This window comes from Mustela putorius, unplaced genomic scaffold (assembly GCF_011764305.1).
Source record: "Mustela putorius furo isolate JIRA1106 unplaced genomic scaffold, ASM1176430v1.1 tig00537350_pilon_pilon_pilon, whole genome shotgun sequence".
Classification (NCBI taxonomy): domain Eukaryota; kingdom Metazoa; phylum Chordata; class Mammalia; order Carnivora; family Mustelidae; genus Mustela; species Mustela putorius.
In genome coordinates, this window is record NW_025422471.1 from 14,547,459 (window position 1) to 14,562,596 (window position 15,138).

The 15,138-nt window shown below is 37.5% G+C and overlaps 1 protein-coding gene across 4 annotated transcripts in view; it reads left to right on the forward strand.

Moving 5' to 3' along the window:
- The window catches only part of MEF2C (myocyte enhancer factor 2C), a 177,959-nt gene that overhangs the window by 315 nt on the left and 162,506 nt on the right, over positions 1 to 15,138 (forward strand). The window contains exon 1 of one of the 4 annotated variants that reach the window (XM_013059768.2): positions 13,401 to 13,416. The exons of 2 other annotated variants lie outside the window; for them this stretch is intronic. The gene's annotated coding sequence lies outside the window, so the exon portion shown is untranslated. Of the gene's footprint in view, positions 1 to 13,400; positions 13,417 to 13,830; positions 13,917 to 15,138 lie in introns of those variants that run through there. One more of the 4 variants, XM_013059767.2, reaches the window with a different exon arrangement.

Genomic DNA, 15,138 nt, shown 5'->3' on the forward strand with positions numbered 1-15,138 from the left:
AGTAGGTTTGCCTGGTGTAGAAAGTAGAGCTGTTACCATTTGACAATTTTTTACATTAAAAAAAAAGAGTTTTATAGGAAAGACTTTATATTTGAATGTTGGTCTCTTTCATTAGTAACTCTAACATCTGAAAGATGAAGAATTAATTACATATATGATATTAGACTATTAAAATAAACACACAAATATCATTTCCTTTCTTTTTATCTAATTCTGTCATAATCTATTCTGAATAAAATGTTTTTTTAATAAATCAAATAAAAATGTGAAATGGTACATGCTCTTTTCAAACATTTCATGTGCTAGCATTTTTTATATGTGCATGTGACAGGAATATGATTAGAAAGAATATAAAATTAGTTTTATTTATAATACATTTTTTAAAACATGTATTGCACAGAATATTTAATAATTAAAAGTAGCAACATTTTCTCATTATCTTACAAAGAGTTTCTTTGGAGAAAAATCTTTGGAATAAACAACCAAGACAGTACTAAAGCATGTTTTTACGTCACTGATTTCCAAAATTAGTACATTTATATATTTGCTATTTTTATTTTGTGAATTCGAAAGTTTAGGCAAAATTTTTTTTTCAGAGTAGGATTTTAATTAATACAAAACATGGAAAAATAAGACCACATGTCAGGATATATTTTTAAAAAAGTGATTCTATTTCAAGGACTCATTCTTTTAACTATGCTTCACAGCATTTCTCTACAAATTGTTGTATTATACAAATTGAAAACATTTATTTAAGCAAGTAAGGAGTTCAAAGCTAAAGACTATACATAGTAAACATATGAAACCATTTTAACAACCAAATTCCATATTCACAAACAACATGGGCTAATGAATGTAAAAGACACACAGCATACACCGATCAAGAATGCTATAAATTATTAGCCCTAAAATCAATTTTCTGGGCTGTGGGGGGTACAATTGGTACTTAAGAAGAGAAAGGCTCCTACCAATATAAATTACTAATATTATGAGGTAATTGTTTTTTCATGATAATCTCATAAATAATTTTCAAACTACATGCTTCACACATGGCTGTATAGTAGGAAAATAATAAGATCTGACTTTTTTAATGACTACTACATCTAAAACAATTATTAAATCAATGATGATATGAATAAACCACAAATTTATAAGTATCATACTCTGACTTAATTATTGTTTAAAATTATGAACTATTTGTGGCTTAAAAAATTACCAGAAATGATCTAGACAACAAAAAAATCTAATATTTTTAAAATCATAATTAAAACCCAAATCTGATTTTCGTTATAAATTACTACATATAGAATATCATTCAGAAAATTAAAGTATATTCTACTTTTTTAAATGATATATTATGGTTTCAAACTGCTATTTTTATGTGATATTCTGTCATCTTCATATATTGCTTCTGGTACCTAAGTAACCATGATCCAATATTGCATTTTTTAGATAGCTTCATTAGTCTCTTAAAGAATAATTATGTACTACATGCACTTGATAATTTTGTTATTTATCTAGTCTGTTAAGTACTATATTCCTAAAGAATCAGAGCACTCATTTTTTAGAAATAAGTACTACAAACCTGAACACACACTCTTAAGTCAACTTTTAAAATTACATTTGTGAATTCTTTATGTGCATTACTATCGGCTATAATTATTATACAGTTTGTCATTAACACTCAATATGAGCCACACAAAAGCTTCTTCCAAACTATTTTTCATCACTCTTGTGAATTATTTACGTGTGACTGAACCTATTAGAGATAATGTTAGGTATAGCCCAAATAAATAAATAACCAAAATTTGTCATCTTAACCATGGCCTGAATTGTGGGCTTAATCCAAAATTTCATGTTTTTTTCTTGTAATTATGGAGAGAAGCTTTAATTCCTAGTACAACTTGCAGCTACATTTTGTACTTTCCTATAAACCTTCAACTTTGTTTCACAAAAATACCTATGCCAACTCCCTCAATGTATGGAAATGATTTCTTTTAATAAGTCTTAGTCAGAAATTATGATGATGTTGCAATGACTCATATGTGTCCTAAAAGTTTAATTTAAAAACATACTTTTAAATTTTAAGCCTTATTTGCAATGTATCTTCATAGCTTAAGAATGGCTTATTTATAGTGGAGAAAAATTAATTATTCTCCTGTTTCAGAAAAACATTTGAAAAACATTTTGTTTACCCATAGACACATAGAGAAAATTCTGATTCTCCCAGCAACTAATTTCAACAAATTATATTGTGAATACCAATCTATTTAATTTCAGGACAATGAAGCTTCCAGCTAAAATGGTTTACTTGTAAGTATTTAAAGACACAAAAATACTTTGGCAGCTTTAAATGTATCTCCTCATTGACCAGCCACCTGACTGACAGCTGTCAACTGTCTATGGGCCAAATGTAACCCAGTAAAGATAAAAATTACATATTACTCATCCCTGTTGAAATAATACCTGGTGCCAGTAAGGTCTTCAAGTAGGAATAATTAGACTATAGATATAAAGAAGTGAAAAGGGAATCATTTCTGCCACCCACAATCCCTCCTTTGTCATTAACTTATTTCTCCTTTCTTTTCCACTTACCCCACTTGTCTTGATACCCGTAGCTCATACTTACAAAGAGTTAATTTCCTTAAAGAAACTTCAGATGTATGTAACAAGTATGTGACCATGAAAATACTGGGCAGCCAGGTAATGATGCCCACACATTTCTTTCAATCAAATCTTCTTTTGAGCTCATGGAGTGTTTGAATTGTGGGAAAGAGTCTTTGATGCTTTCAACTACTCATTTTTTAAAAAAATGAAATGGAAGCACAAAAATAAAATTTACCCAAGGTCACCAGCATGACGATATAGATGTAGACTTGGCTCTGTCTCCCAACTTCACATCCAGTGATTTTTTTTTTTCTGTTAGACTTTAAACATGTGGACAATGAAACTGTAAGTAAAAGAGAGCACATGGAAAATTAATGCGAGACATTGCACTGGGGAATTGTTTGCAGTTAATACCTTCTTAAAGAAATACAGTTTTATCAAAGCATATTAAAATGTAGCTTTAAAAAAAAAGAACACAAACATATTAAAATATCTATGGTACAAACTCTTTTTTAGATTCTCTTTACTATTTAACCTGATTTCCAAACTGAAAACATTTATGGTGCTTATGAAACAGCAGAAAGAAAAATTAATCAATGGCAATATAGATGTTTAGAAGATAAATGACAAATTCAGGTTGCAAATTTTTTTGAAATATTAGAAAACAATTAAAAATACAAAATATACCAAAGCATAAGCATACATACATTACCTAAATACAGAATATACTAAATAGTTCACATAACCAACTCAACAACTAACAAGTGTCTATGTGTGTGTGTGTTAATTACAAAACCCCCGGGGACCCCAGAGACCTCACCAGCAAGTGTTTCCTAACAGCTCAGAAATTCTATGACTCAACAATCCTGTATTAATTTAAGTATCTGGTATTTATTAAAATAATTATTAATTATATTAATATTTTATATTGCTATAATATCATTTGTTGTTAATGCTGCATATCATATTGATTCAATCAAGGTCATGAAAATATATTCAAACTAAATACTTTATTCTTCTCTGACCCTCTAGAAAAGAAATCATTTAGAAGGTAACTACCATGTTCTGAATTTAAAAGGATTTATTTTAACACTGAGCTTTAGAGCTATATTTGCCTGTGAGAAGTTTGCTTTAAAACCCAAACAAGCAAATGAATTTTTTAAGGAGGGACACCTTTAAACACTAATATAGAATATGGGAGGAAATTGGAGACAGGATTTCCCTGCAAGGAATTCCGGTAGAATAATCTCCAACAACTCTATGATACCATTTAGCAACTAAATTATACAAAATATCTAAATTTACAAACATATTTGCTTATTCTATTACATTTAGTCAAAATCAACATTATTAATCGGCAAACCACTTAACAATATGCAATAACAGTATGCAAATCGATTGTAAGCAAAATAATCAGTAAATAATATCCATTTCTAGTAATTGTGAAAGACAGGGGTGTCAAGACAAAATGTGCAAAAAATTCAGTCATCTCCCTGCATCTCATATGGGTGTTAGTGAAACTGAATGACTTATTTCTCATCTGCCTTTGAAGGGTTTTTAATGTTTTCTCATTAGAGCTGAAGAGTACTGTCAGAAGAGCAGCAGAGTAGAAGTAGGCAACTATGGGTCATAATCTCTCTTTCACTGCTCAGTAATTTTATGACTGGAAACCAAGTCGTGTAATCTCTGGGAGGATACTGAAGGGATGTGACTCTTTGCTGGGCTATGCATAAATCAGAGGAAAGGCCGTTCTGGAAAGTGTTTATCCAGTAGAAGGTGTTTCTGTTCCTTCATGTGAGGTCCCAAAAGGATTCTAGATAATGTTGGTGGGTTCCGGTCTCCAATGGCCTGCCCTGCCCCCTCCCTACTGCTATAAGAAGCCCACCATATTGGCAGCATTCCAAATAATTAAACTAACACCAGTTTTTAGCCTATGAGATGAGTGTGGAAAACAAAATCACTTTACAATACACTACTGACCAGCCAGCCATATTTTTCCTACTTGGGTACCCTGGTAACAAAACATAAAAGGTCTTTTTTTTTTTTTTTTTTTTAAAGATTTTATTTATTTATTTGACAGAGATCACAAGTAGGCAGAGAGGCAGGCAGAGAGAGAGAGAGGAGGAAGCAGGCTCCCTGCTGAGCAGAGAGTCTGATGCGGGACTCGATCCCAGGACCCCGAGATCATGACCTGAGCCGAAGGCAGCGGCTTAACCCACTGAGCCACCCAGGCGCCCCAAAACATAAAAGGTCTTATCTTCAAAGTTACTTTGTCACACATAGCTTGGAACTTTTCACTAACTTTATAAGGTGGAGTTGCCGCATCCAAAAAACCTACTAGTCATTTAATGTTTTTATTAATATTTTTCAAAAAAAAATATTCTCCACACTTGCTGCTGTAAGCCAGCTTGAGAACATGTTTGCTCATTTCAGAAAGATGTTGGAACAAGCAACAGGCTCATCAAAGAACCCCCTAATCTGAAGTGTTAAAAATATCTGGATCCAAGAGAGGTTAATAGTAGCAGCTGGCTACACAGAGAGGTTAAAAGGCTGGGAATATGGGTCCCCTTGTCGCCTGGGATGACAATGTTGTGAAGGCCTTATATGATTGATCAGCAACGCAGAGGTAATTATCAAGGTCATAAGGAATATTTGTATTAATTGAAAGTCTTTTTAGGGAAAAGCCACATTTCTCAAGTATTATGCATGGGACTGGTCTTGGTTGCCAGGAATCTAGGTTCATAAGCCGCTGGCAGCCACAGAAGCATGAATGTGTGCTCCTCTCCATTGTCACTGATGGTAGATGCCATGGGATCTGAAACCCATTTTACAGGTTTTGCTGAGATACGGGGATCCAGGAGCAGAGTTCACCCAAGAAAAAATAAGGACTGACCCTCAGATCCATAAGGATGAAGAACTGAGTCCCTGTATTGCTTAATCTGTCTTCTAATCACAATGGGCAGAATATATGTGGCATGTCCTTTTTGATTGTTTACAGTATGAGCCAAGACAAGCAATGGAAAGATTCATATCATTCTGACCTCTCATTGTTACTATTTTGAAAGGAGTTCACTGATTTAGAAGTTCCATGAAACTAAGGATTAGTTGAGAGCGTGGGAACGAATAATGTAGCAAATGTAAGGTTAAGGAATTAGAAGTCTTCACAGATCTTATGATCACCCTTACCCTAAGGCAATGGCTTGAAAGCAAAAGATACATAAGAAACACCCAAGAAGCTAGTTTTTAATGAGATTTCTGAGGCTGTTGTTCAGGGGAGCTGAGATGGGGCCTAAGAATCTGAGTGACTCTGAGGCCCTCTGATAAAAACTGTTTTCAGTGCTAGATTCTGTGCTAGATTCCAGTCCTCACTAAAGTTGAGGGACTCCTTCAAGAAGGTTGGTTCTCTTGCTCTGCAATAGCAAGAAAACCAGCACCCAGCGATCTCAGGTCCTAGGAGACCAAAGGAAGCCTATGGATATAGCTACAGAAGTTCTGCGTGCATTTTTATTTATTGTCAGATATAATTGCACTTAAATAGTCTGTTTAATTATTTCTATGTAGATTGGCAAAGGGTAAGGTTCACCCAACATTAGAGATAAACCAAAAATCATTCTCAAGTTCTACTTGAGTTTCAGGCACTAAATAAAAGAGCTTTAAATATGAACAATGGCTTGAATTGGCTCTTGAGAAAATTCATTAAAAAATAACAGAGTGCTGTTTACGAGAAGTATGTATATATACATATGCATGTATACACACACACACACACACACACACACACACTCAAGTTTTAGAATACTCGATCATCACTGACCCAGGGAGTTTAGAAGGCTATGGTCCAGCAATAATGTAGGAGAAACCACAGGCTTTATTCTCCTGTGCATGAGTTGTTTTCTGGCCATAGGCTACCCAAACGAGAGTCTCACAGCTACAAAAGGATGAGGTGAGAATATGTGAAACAGACTAGATAGATGAACATAAATCCTTTGAAAGCAGATAAACATTGCAAGCACATGCGTTACTCGCTGTGAGTTAATCATCATTGTAATCAGAGTGATTATAGTGATTAATAACAAAAAAAAATCATAGAAACTCTTCTATGACCATATTATCTATAGCATATATCAATTATTTAGAAATAACTTCCCTTGGGGTGCCTGGGTAGCTCCGTGGGTTAAAGCCTCTGCCTTCGGCTCAGGTCATGATCTCAGGGTCCTGGGATGGAGCCCCTCATTGGGCTCTCTGCTCAGCAGGGAGCCTGCTTCCCCCCCACTGCCTGCCTCTCTGCTTACTTGTGATCTCTCTGTCAAATAAATAAATAAAATCTTAAAAAAAAAAAAAAGAAAGAAAGAACTTCCCTTGTTAGCAGTATTTTATTTTGAAGGGATTCAAATAAATAGAAAATTATTACTATCTTATGGTTCTGAAAGAGAAAATGTAACTTTACAAAGCATGAAAGAAGAAATCTAATTGTTAATAACCAGTGGTGTGTGTGTGTGTGTGTTTATGGTTGTACTGGCTTTACAACTGAAAATAAAAAATTTACAACTGAAGATGAGAAGATGAAGCAGAAAAGATGAAGGAAGAAAGAAGGAAAAGGGGAAGGAAATGGAAAAGACAGGATTCAATCTATTGATAGCTATATCACTATTGCTAAAGGGACCGAAAGGCATAAGAAAATTGTAGAATGTTTCCTACTTACCCGTCTTTAAGCAGTGTTCAAGATCTTTTACTTAGAATCATATTTCCTCATCTCTGAATTTCTTCAGAATATATTATAAAGTATACTGTATTTGATATGGAGGCTCCATATTTACAGGTTTAATGTCATACAAAGTTGGGAAATATTTGATTCATGGGCCCTATCTTTGCACACAGGAAGACGCTTTGTCTGTGATTTCACAGAGGTCATAAAGGGCAGAATGTAGTGTTCCCTCCAACCTCAAACCTCTCCCCAACCTTTCCAAATTCTAACCTTCATCCAGGAAGCAATACCCATGCTTGTCACAGGAATCTTACATCCCTTTCAAGACATTTCTGAAGAAATAATCACTAATTACACCTCTGATGGCTTTTGGAGGCAGAAGGGAGTTCACACAGGGTGAGACCAAGTGACAACATGGTAGCAATGGCACAAGGGACATGCAGCAACTGTGTACCTCCTATGCAAGACGGGAATAGAAAAAGAGACCAGAACAACAGGTACCAAAGTGTTATTATATATTTTTAAAAAGATAGGTAGATAAATTTTCAAGGAGCATCACGATACTTGGCTGATAGAGAGCTCATCTTCCAATCACAACCTCTTCAAAAATAGTAAACTTTCTTCAAGTAAGAGCCAGGCTTTCTACTTACTGGCTAGCACCTAGGGCTAACTTACACATCGGCCAAGCAAGAGGGACCGGAGACATGATGAAAATCTCCTCCCTGAAGCATCTCCCCACCAACAGACCAGGGAATTTATGGAAGTTGTGTAATCATAGATACTCCTTTGGAGGATGAACTCCTTTCAGAAAACTTCTGAAAAGAAGTTCATTTAAAGGAGTAACACATTGATACTGCATCATGAAGTAAACTGTTGGAGTGGTGGGCTCCTCTGATAGAACACAGTCCACGAGAATTCTGGAACATAAAATGAGTGCTGAGGAATGAAAGGACCTTGTGGGTCACATCAGTGAAAGGCTGTGAGGAGACAGAGACACTCAATAAAGAGCTATTATTGATTTTAAAAATTGCTGCTGGGTGAGTGGAGCATGCCAGAGTCAAAGAAGGACAAGCTGAAGGTGAGTCTAGGGAGGCTGGTGATACAAAGACAAGCTTTAGCAACCTTACAATTTTGCCGATACCACACAGATAATATTGATTTTAAAAGACTTAAAAACTCAGATTTAATAAAACCTGCTAATTCTGTATATTTATGTGACAGTTCCTTAAATTTAAGTGTAAAATTATGCAATCAATAAGCAATTTAGAAGATGTCTGGTAGAACCAAAAAATAATATCTTGGAGCCTTATTCTGAGCAAATGGATATATAATTACTTTTGTAAGTCTGACAAAATAAAATATGAACACAAAAAAAATGTTTTTCTGAAAAGAATATGGAACACTGACAAGGATAATATAAATTGACAACCCCAGAATGTAAGATTCTTGGTATAATATACATTGGTTTAATCAACATATTATCCTAAATATTTTATATTTATTTCAAATATAAAAAGCTATATATAAAATAAAAACTGCTTTGAAGCATGAAAGCTGATAGAAAAGGAAACAACTTCGAAGATATTGTTAGATAATGAGACATTGAGGTATTTTCCAGGAGCATGCGGTAGTCCTTAAAAATGAAATAGTATGTTAGTGGACATTTACTGAGCATTCTCTTTTTTTTTTTTTAAGATTTTATTGATTTATTTGACAGAGATCACAAGTAGGTGGAGAGGCAGGCAGAGAGAGAGAGAGGAGGAAGAAGGCTCCCCGCCGAACAGAGAGCCTGATCGGGGGCTGGATCCCAGAACCCTGGGATCATGACCTGAGCCGAAGGCAGAGGCTTTAACCCACTGAGCCACCCAGGCGCCCCTACTGAGCATTTTCGACATGCCAGGCACCAGGTGACTATAGAAGTACAATCTTACGTCTTCCTCTCAGGAAAACTGTCATCCTATAGAGGTCCTGAAACGTTTTCTATTTCATAACAAGGGCATTTTGAAAATTAAGGTCAAATGGTTATTAAGTCTGAGCCTGGATTCTAATTCAGCAACTCTGATTTATCCTTCCCTGTCCCTTGTACATTCCTTGCAAAGGTATTTCCCATGATGTTCACATATGATATGTAACTTCTAATCGATGAAACTAACTTTTTAAAACTTTTATGATGTTATTGCCAAAATGTCTACTTAAAGGCTACACTTTCACAGGAGGAATACCCTTGAAATCCCCCTTCTGTATCTGCAATTAGTGTCAATTTATGAGCCAGATATCAAATAATCTGCTGCTTTATAATCACATCATAGTTTCCATCAAGCACCTTGTTCACTACATTTGGTCTGGATTTAGTTTCACCAACAAATTCATCCTTAATGATAATGATTTGCCAACAAACAGTTAAGACTGAATAGCAAATGCCTAAGGAGATTTCTATAGAGACCTGTGCGAAGACATTATTACTGAAATAAGCGCGTAACTTCCTAAGCTGTCTACCGGAAGAGGATGACACATGTTTAGACATGAATTTCTAAAATATTTTCTGGTGGGGGTAAAAAAATATTGATTACATCACCTCCTGATCTCATGATCCCTATAATTGAGCAAAACTTATGAGTCTAAGGACATAATACAGCATCACAGCTAAGAGCATCACTAGAAACAAACTAACCCAGATTCATGTCCTTTGTCTGGCACTAGGGGCTATTAGACCCCAAGTAGGTAATGTCACCTCTCTAAGTTTTAGTTTTTAAAATCTGTAAAATGAAGAGAATTGTAGTTCCTGTCTGAATGGTTGTTGTTTGGATAAAAAGAAAAAAAAGTTTATAAAGCAGATAATATAATTAATTAAAGCAATTAGTACAAGACTAACAGTAAGTGGCCATTAAATATTACACACTTTAAATTTATTTCAACTCTCATTCTAATAAGATAGTATTATTTTTTCACATATACTACAAATATCCTTGTATTATAAATATGAATATTATTCACATATAAATATCAAACTACAAATTTAGTAAAAAAAGGAAATCATCTATAGAAAATCAGACTTCCTTGGTTTGAGTCTTTGACTAAGTGAAGTAGTATATACTGATAAATCAAACCGGTTTTAATGCCTGACAAATTTAAAAGTTTTACTGTATTTTACTTTTAATTCTCACCATATTGCAAAACAATTTAGAGAGACTTCATCCCAAACAATGAAAATCAATTCTCTCTTTTCCTGTAAATTAGCCTATGGATATAATTACGTATCTCCTTGTTTTCAAATTTAGTAAGTATGGGAAACATAAATCTATGCATGATCTTGCCTTCCTGAAAAAATAAAATTTGTATTATTTTCCTTGGTTTATAATTCTAGGTTATATACAAAATATTTAGAAGTAATTTCGTAAGTTCTCAACTATGTAAAACACCATCATTTGGAAAATTACCTAGAGAGATAAAGAAAACAAGGTACATTTTGCAGTGTGGTGGCTTTATTTTCTCCTTTCTAGATTTGTCTTATTTTGGTATTCTTAATGAGGACAGATAGCAGGTATACCAGATATAAATTGTTTGTAAATACTTTCTGAATCCATTTTTCCCTGTAATACATACTTACACAAATTAAAATCAATAGAAATCACATATGTCCCAAGTGGGACTTTATTAAAACCAAAAACACAAAATGTCTATGGCTTCTGTTTTCCAAGAAGCAGCAAACAGTCCCCTAGACATAGTTGTAATGTTGATCATGCATCCAACAGAGAACAACGTCTGGGTCCCTCTTGAACAGAATGCTCCATTAGGCATTCCATGGGCTCCCCGTTCCTGGCAGGCCTTGGCCCAGCCCCATTGCCATAGATGGCCATCAGACATTTGGAATGACATAAGGAGATAATCTGAGCAGGCTCTGCCCTAAAGAATTCAAGCTAGCAGGAGACTGAAGATATCAATGTCTTCTTGGCTGACAACAGCATTCCAAAGGTCAACCAGGGTGAAAGAGGATGGACTTGGGAGTTTCCAGTGCCTTTTCAACAACCAAGCAGCTAACAAGTATAAAGAAGCACCCCTCAAGACAAAAAAAAAATAATAAATTAAGACAATAAAAGTCTGGAAGTATACTAGAGATGCCATGTCTGTGAAAGGGAAATAAGACAACCTACATCCATTCAGTCAGGGAATTTTAGGTTTGAAAAGATCACCTCTCTTAAAAATAAAACAGTTCTCATCCTAAACCAATTCCCACCTCTCTTGACAATCTACTTCTCCAACTTTTTCTACAGTGTCAGCCCTTATATGGATGAATATGGAACTTAATAATGTAGAAGTAGAAATGTATGGAAATTAACGGTGTAGAAGTAGAAATGTATGTAGTGTAGTATGTAATGGTGTAGAAGCAGAAGAATAAGAATGTCTTTTACTACAGTTTACCAATTTCCCAGGCCTGTACTTTGTTGGGTGGCTCATTTAATCCCCATAACAAAGTTTTAAGAGTAGCACTTTATGTTCCACACTTTACAGATGAGGAAACTTAGGCAAAGGGAGGTTCCATAACATGTACCTGATAGTATCTTCATCGAATTTGGGAAAGTCTATGCTTTACTAACAATTTCCACCTTACACAATACTTTTCCTCCCTGACCTTAAGAGTGTTTATTAGCTCTTACTTTAAAAGGATAATTCCATTTCCTCAGATTTTTTTAAGTATAAATAAGAACAATGTTATCCCAACCAGTCTTTTGAAGAAGACATGATTTCAATCTATGAAACTACCAGTAATACATTTTTAGTTTAGGAGACAGTGTTCCTACACACCTTATTCTTTACTAGAATTTCTACCTAGAAGAATGCTTAGAAGTATTTTCTCTTGTAAAAGGGTGCTCCTGTCAAATCTGTCAGATCACCTTTCTATAGGGCGAATTTGCCTAGTCAGTCTCAGGTAAGGTGCCCTGGTCTGGCACAAAGTATAGTAGATAGACCCTGCCTGGTGACCTTCACTTCTTTCTAAATTCATGGCGTGATTTAGGGGTACATCTGTTAATTTCTCTTGGCCCCATTTGTCTACCCTGTAAAAAATTAGGTGCTTGTGTTAAATGTTCCCCAAGACCTCTATCAGCAAGAAGATGCGGAAATTCTGACTTTAAAACTTTCCACACTAGTGCCAGGAAATGCAAATGCCAAGAGTGTCCTAAAAATTGGCTGGTATCATAAAACAGATTCTTTCTTTCTTTCTCTTTCTTTCTTCTTCTTCTTCTTTTTTTTTTTTTAAACCAGCATTCATTTAAAACTCTAGAGCAGCACATTCCAATAGAACTTTACGCAATGATGGCAATGTTCAACATCTCGCAGTCAAATAAGGTAGCCACTAGCCGCCTGTGGCTATTGAGCACTTGAAATGTGGCCAGTATAACTGGGAACCTGAATTTTGAATTTTATGTAATTCTAATAAGCTTAAACTTCATGAGCCACAGGCGGCTAGCGGCTCCCATACTGGCGGCAGCTTATAGCTTCAAGAGCACAACAATATAAACATTTTACACCTTTGATTTATTCAGCCGAGTACTTTACAATGTCTTTGGAGCATTGATCTTTTCACCACTCTTGGAGCGTTTGGTACAGCTCCACAGTTCAATCAAAGAACAGCCCAGGCATTTGCATTTCGTGATGGCATTTTTTGCGAGAGACCCCAGTATTGTTCTCACGTGCCAGCAAATAAAGGGGAGGGAAAGGAAGTTTTGGGGAGGGGGGTCTTTTCTCCCCCAGTCTCCCATTTGTCGTGTAACTTGGGGCCTTTCCCGAGCCAAGACGCGCACCTATCCACCGAGGCAGCTTAACTAGCAGACGCAGCAGTTGGCTGTTAGTTCTTTTTTTTTTTTTTTTTTAATAATCGTGTAGACCCTGAGAGATTGGGCTGTAAAATCCAGCTCCGGGACCGCGTCCTTTCCTATTGGTCTGTCAGGTGAAAAACAGGGCTGACTGGCGGCGGGACAGGGGCGGCGGCCGGACCTGCGCCCGCCACTCCTTCTCCCCCAGGCGCGCAAAGCGCTCAGAGCCCCGGCGGCTCCAAGGGCCGCCGGACGCCGACCGCGTGCCAGCGCTTTGTGCACCGTGCGTAGGTGGGTTCACTGGGCGCCTCGCTCGGAACTGCCCCCCCTCCCCAGCCCTCTGGGGTCGTCGCCCGCCAGCCTAGGGGAAATATCCCTGAGAGCCCCAAACCAGACGAGCAGGGCAACTCCCCGACACCGCCACCAAGCTTCTCCAGGGCCCACCCACCACCGCTGCGCCCTCCTCCCATTCTCCACAGCCCACCACGCGGCCTCTTCGCCAAACCACCAGCCGCTTTCCCCCGAGCCGTGACATCCCCCTCAAGACGCAACCCGGCACACTCCCCGCCAAGGCAGCCCGCCCCCTTCCGCGCACCCAGGCCCACAGGCCCCTGGAGGGCCCCCGAGCCCGCCTCCTCCTCGCCCGTGGCGCACGCACGTGGCGCACTCACCCCCTACTAGCTGCCTCCGAGCTCTAGAAACGCTCCCGGGAGGGAGCCCCCGCCCCCTCGGCTCCGTCCGCTCTGAGGAAAGTGGGTGGGGGGAAGCGAAGACGGGCTGAGAAGGAGTAGGTAGGTCCGTCCGCTCTGAGAAAAGTGGGTGGGGGGAAGTGGCGATGGGCAGAGAAAGGAGTATATAGGTGGAGAGCGGTGTTGGAGGGGACGACCGGCAATAATTGGATGGCGTTGCGGCTGTTGCGCCTCTGTGAACGCCCAGCCAGCGCGGATTCACTTTCCACACAAATCACCGGGAGGGATTGTTGCTGCCTGCAATCAATAACTCAGCAGAGTAAGCTGCTGAAACCACAGGCGTCCCCTGTCTGGGTCTCTTAAGGGGCCGTCCGAACTGAATTCCAGCCCTTGGCTTCCCAGACAAAGAAGTGGGCACCGAAACGCAGGACGGAGATTTTTAACCCCCACCCCCACCCCGATCCCGGGTAAAGATCTTTAAAAATTAAAGGGCACACACGTAGAGAGGTATCTAGGGGGAAAAAAAAAAAAAACACCAAACAGTTAAAAGGGGAAGTGTAACAATCCATTCTTTGACTTGAAGGTTTCTGTGATATTTCGAGAAATGGGATAGAATCAATGTTCCGATGAACATTTAACGATTTTCTAAGTGAAGGTAAAGTCCATTAAATTTAGCCATGCATATGGATACTTTTTAATCAGCCACACATTTGCAAGGAAATTACTGATCTAGCCTTATTTGGGCATACTGATCCAGGAAAAGGAAGAAATGTATCATAATTTGTAGTGGCATTGTTAAAAGCCTTAGCATATCTTTGAGACATTATTCCATGAAGACTGCATTTCTGTAAGGGAAAAAGGCCCTGGGAGATGTGTATTATGATTCCCACTTAACAGACTGTAATACCAAGCAGAGCTGGGAGAAAGGGTATTGACTAGGTCACCAGATACTACCCGCCACTAAGTTTAGACTAACTCACTGTAGGCCTGAGCCTCAAAGACTAAGCTCAGCTAACACCCCTAAAATAAAAGTGGCCAAAACTCATTTCTCCTTGCCTGAAGCAATTTAAAAATAAAAATAAATCTTAGGAATGTCAACCCAAATATAGAGGCTTTATAAATCTTAATGAGTCTTCACTATGAAAAGTCTTCTTGCTAAAACAAATGGGTAAATGGATATTGACCACCCTGGTCTGATAAGTCTCAAGGTTGGGAGGAATAGACTCATTCTGAAGCCAGGGAAAAGTTCATTTGTATGTTTGAAGTCATAGAAAGCTGGTTTCAAACGGAGATTAGAACACAGGAGCATTTGTCTGTGCTCAGT